Source organism: Leuresthes tenuis, unplaced genomic scaffold (genome assembly GCF_036924035.1).
Source record: "Leuresthes tenuis unplaced genomic scaffold, fLeuTen1.0.hap1 SCAF_9, whole genome shotgun sequence".
Taxonomy (NCBI): domain Eukaryota; kingdom Metazoa; phylum Chordata; class Actinopteri; order Atheriniformes; family Atherinopsidae; genus Leuresthes; species Leuresthes tenuis.
Window position 1 is genome coordinate 14,416,214 of NW_027325363.1, and position 5,683 is coordinate 14,421,896.

Genomic DNA, 5,683 nt, shown 5'->3' on the forward strand with positions numbered 1-5,683 from the left:
ATGACTAATGAGGAATTAAAGATTTCTTTCTTGTGAATATGATCCTGCTCTTGATTACTTCTACACTTCTACACTAATAGGGTCATACCCATTAGCAATGCTCTTGGCTGTCTCTGTTTTTCATGCCCACTCAATTTATAAAGGTACTCATCATGAATAAAAACAGCTGGTAGTACAAATACGGTCAGTTTTACCATCTTCTGTCCTCTCCTACCCATCTGTTTAATATTTAAACGTAAAAGCATTTGACACCATGTAGATAATTCAGGTGTTTGTCCAGAATAATGATTTTATGAAGCAAATATATCAGAAACACATATAGCGCTTAAACAACATCCCAGTATGAAAAGTTCACTTTCAATGCGATACTATATAAGTAATGATTTGCCAACATTAAGATGCTGATGTTATTTGAAATAAGAATGAATTATAGCGACGTATCACAAGTTAGTATTTAAATGTCTTGAAGGTCTTCTACTTATTCACTGTTGATTCTTGTGCCAAATACAAGTCAAGCAGTAAAATCCACTGTGTAACCATGAGAGACACACAATACTGACTAAGATTTTAAAAAAAAAAGAATCTGCACCACGGTGTTATTTAAGCTATTTTTCAAGGATGAAGGACAGAACAAGTTGTTGCTGAGAATATAATGTGTTTTCATATAAGTTATGAAATAGATGATTCATAGAAAAGCACAAAAAAAGGAACACATTACTGTTTTTGATGCTGTGAGGTAATTGTTTCAATTTAGATTTGATTATTTCTAGTATTACAGTATATTTACATTAACAGTTCTGGCACCTTTGGACCTGTTGACCACATACGACTAAAAAAGAAAGGGGCTACTGAGAAATCCAATCCAGGTAATAATGAAGTTTAGAGGACAATCTCTCTGCAAGTGATGGCCCTGCCTGTGTATGTGCAGACAGCTGATACTTTGTTCTCGAGGGCATGAGGCACTAATAAGAGCACATTCTCACTGGGGTTTAAGTAATTGCATTCAAGACTGAACAGAAATGAGGAAACTTTACCAGTTCACACTTGGACTATTCCTACTTACAGGTATGTGCTAATATTTGCATTTATTTTTTTGTGTTACTTCCATTGCTCTTAAGGTTATTGTTGCAACTTTTCAAAGAAAACAGGATAGTGGTCAGTTGGTGATTAGTTATTGATACTTTTTTTTAAAACTTTGTATTATTTTTTGCAGTTCTCAGTTGTAAGAGAGACACCTGACAAATACTACTTATTTTTTTCTGTTCTCTCTGTACGGAGGACATTTTTTCTGGTGGATTAATTTCTTTTCACAGAAAAATAACAGCAGTGAGCTATTTTTAAAAAGAAGGAAAAAGCATTTTACCTGCGGTTTGAACTGATATTGCTTCTATGTAGTCTCACATTCGTAAACATGTCTACATTATTTCAGATTATTTATGCTGTTATTTAATATTGCATCATATGATACAGGTGTTATCGCCATCCTCATTTACATGTCTAACGTGATGAGACGTGTAATTGGCTACAGAAATTGATTTAATGAGAAAACTGCCTCATAGTGGTGCCATAATTAATGGCAGAATCTTCTAACTCAGAGGTTTAATATCGGTCACATCAACGTGTGTCAATATCATTAACTTCTTTTTCTGATTTTATGTGCTAAAGCAGGTTGAAATTATTGAAGGGATCGTGTAAAAGTTAAACCATCAGATTTTCTTGAATTCAAATAGCTGTCAAATACATTTCCTTTTGTATATCATATGCAAACTCCAACACTTGAATGAAATGATTTTGATATTTATGAGGGTGCATATCTTATCATATCTTAAATAGCCTCCTGCAGCTCTTGGAGCATTGCCTCCAGTAACATTCTCCACTTGAAATTTAGGGGCCTCATTCTTATGAGAATTATAAGGACTATGGAAGCTCAGTGCTACCATGATCGACACAGCAATGGTTACTGAATTTGTAGAGTTAAATCTATGAAATCATCCCTGAAATAACTGAAAAATCTAGAAGCGTACGACGGTCATGAAAAGGAGTTATTAAGTGTCTGCCAGCAAACTGTGCTTGTATTATCTGTAATTCCCATTTTGTAATGTTCTCTTCAAAGGCACATCCTCCAGGCATTGAAAAACGTTGGAAATGCAGCCGAGTTAGTAGTTTTATAATGTTTATAGATCTACTGATATGGTTGTTGGCCTGATTCTTATCGCTTCATCCTTGTGCTGCAAATGGATATCAGCACGGACATTAAAATGTATGTCAGAATTTACATCATTGTCATATCAATGCAAGCAACCTTTTTTGCTGCCTGATAATTGTAGGTGGTACATCCCTTGGGGAAGAAATATGACTGATTATATTTTTTTTCTTTGTAGTGGGGGCAAAAAAAGATTTCCAAGGTAACTTCACAGAACAAACAAAAGGCACAGCTGCCACAAAAGATCTGCTTTGGAAAAAGGAATACCCGATTGGTCTCAGCACCGAGGCAATATCTACAGAGAATACACATCAACACACTACAGTAATAGTCACTGCCAAGTTTCCAAGAGCTATCTTGTTTGACACCAGACCAACACAAGTTTATGAGAGAATACAAATCTCAAAAGCAGCAGCTATAACAGCTTTACAGAGCACAGAGCAGTTTGTCACCAGAAATGTACAAAACTCACTCACATCAACGAAAGCTAACCCATCAGCTGTTGTGGTTGGCACTAAATCAGAAATCCCGCTTAAGCCTAAATATGAAAATACAGTTTTATCTTATACACGAGCTCAACTGGAATCTGTGATGAATGACACCTCTGAGTCACAAGCCCATTTCCCTGCAAATGCAGTGAAAGACCCTCCTTGGCTTCATGCTCTGCACGATAACAGACATCAGAGAAACACCAACTCTGTGACACTCACATCTGCTGATGGTGGGCTGGGAGTTCCAACCCTATCTGCATCTCATCCTCGTGTATTGGATAACCTGGCTGTGCTGCGTATAGATAATAATGACAAACAATCTCAAGGCAAAGGTATAACAAACTTGGGAAGAAATGCATATCTGTTTGGTACAATGCAATCCATCTTGAAAAGTGATCCATCTGAAAATTCAGTGAGAGGAAACACGATGACACACACTATGTGTGTGACCTGTCTGGAAGATAGAAGAGCAGCATCCACTGAGAAATCTGCAGCCCTGCCTGCGCTGTCGCCTCATGGCTCTTTAGACTCTATTTTCACAGAGGGGCTCGCTTTAGATCTCAATCAGCTCACAACCTCATTACGGAGTTTAGATTACCAGTCAGCAGGAGAACACAGCAAAACAATGAGCAAAGAGATCAGTGATAGAAACGCTACCAAGAATCCTTATTTCAGTGAGAGTGGTACACTACTTCACAATGAGACAGTTCCCCTTTTGTCCATCAGTAAAGCTATGAATCATAGTATTTTAAATAAGTCCCAATCCAAATCTTCTTTCTCAGATAGAGAAATGAAAGTGTTAGACGCACAGTCGCTTGCTGAGAAGCCACTAGTAATGGAAAAAGACACTAAGAAACAATCCAGGCACATCTATGCTGGTGAAACTTTCACTGTGAGACTAAACTCAACAACTACAACTCTTCATCTCTCATCAAAGTCACTTTACACTGGTGGGATTCCAGTAAAAAATGGAGAACAAGAGGTATTTGGGAAAAAGATGAGCATTGGGGTCGCTCAGTCAAATCATATGGATTTCATTAAGAGTGACACAATTACCTCCAACAGTTCTATACCTTTTGCTGAAACTCCCCACAGCAGTCAGAAAAGTGCTCTCTCAAAAGGCGGTGTTCACAGCTCTGCAGCACACCCAACTGGAAACATGAGTTTTATTGAGGATCATAGTGCAATAGCACCCTTCAACCTTAGCAGGCCAACTGCTTCAGCAGGAAAAGATCTTGAGTCTCGATTTCTAACGCTAAGAGCTGATTCTTTCATGTCTGTATTAAGGAGCCAAGTGAGACTTAAACTAAGCTCTCCGAGCAGAGAACCAATATTGACTTTGTTACCAAAGGATTCTGCAATCAAGCTTGCATCTGTAACCAGGACGAGACACTTGAAAGATAAGAATGATTTTCAGACATTTAGCACTGAACACAGCACTGTTAAAATGTCTTTTTTGGATACTCCAAAGCCAGTGGATAAACCCTTTATGAAAGAACAACAAAGTTCAACCTTTGTCACCAGAAAAGTTGCGCCTGTGAAGTTCTTTCCCTCAGAATCAAGACACGTTTTAGATGATGTCATGACTGTGTTACCACTAACAACACTATCAGGCTCTGACAAACCAACTGAGACTCAATCAAAAATCATTCAAGGGAGAACCTTTGATGCTAGCAATAACAGCCATGTGACAAAAACACATAAATCCTTCTCTAAATATAATGGTGATTTAATCACAGAGTCACAAAACACTGACAAGCTGAAACTGGGAGATAAAAATGAACAGGTGTTGACTATAGTTGCAGAAAATGAGAAGAAAGAGATTATGAAAATTGAGGACCAGCAGAGCAAAGAAATTCAAAAGAAAGGGGAGATACTAAAAATGCGTGATGAAGAGAAGAGCATGGAGGTTGAAAGGCTGGAAAACAAACGACAGGAATTATTAAGATTAGATGAGACTAGAAGTGGAAAAGTGGAGAAAATAATTAAGTCTGTAGCCGAGATAAATCAAAACACCGACAGGGATGCAGAAAACATGGAAGAAAACAGAGAGGAGCGTGTAACTTCGATATATGACAAAGATCCAAGACAAGGGAAGGGAGATGCTGAAAGAGAAGACATGACTAAAATAGATACAGAGAATTCTAGCCAAGATGTTGTTGGAAGCTACAGAAAGACTTTGGAAGAAGGAGAAGTGGCTGAAAGCAAGACACCATCAAGCAGGGATGACATGAAACATAACAAGGATATTGGGAAAGATGATATGACAAATGTTCCACTTGAACCTACAACTAATTCGAAACAACTGAACAGAGACAAAGGGCATGCTGTTACAAAACTGTCTTGCTGCCACAGTTTGATTAAAGAACTGGAAGCCACTGTGCGGAAGGACATTCATCTGGGTGAAAATGCTCCACAAACAGATCAAATTACAACAAAGTCTTTTTCCCACAACATGACAAGCAATCGCCGAACACTGCAATCAAGTCTGAGATCTCCAAAACCGAAACATTCACAAGCTACATCTCCTACAAAAGGGATTCAACTGCATCTTTCTACCCACAGGGCTGTGCTTCCAAAGCACGGAGCTGCACCACCACTTAGTACAGCAAGTTCTCACAACAAGGAGATTATGTTGTCTGCAATACCCAAACTCACTCACACCTCTGATGTCATCACTTCTACAAAATTTAGAAATACATTTAAGACAACTGTTCCCATACACAGACGTGTAACTAAATCAGCTCGCCCTGTTCTACCCAGCCCCAGTAATATGCTGTCACTCTCAGCTGAATTCAATGGAGCTCAGCCCCACTTTACAGTAAATAGTTCTCTCAATGTATCAATTATTTACAGCATCACAGATCATAGGCATAAATTTAACACTCCAGTTTTGGGGTCCAATTCAGTTTTACATACAGTGAATGAGAAGGAGCAAGCAGAATACATTATACCATCAATGATCCCTGCTCCACACCAGCAGATGTAT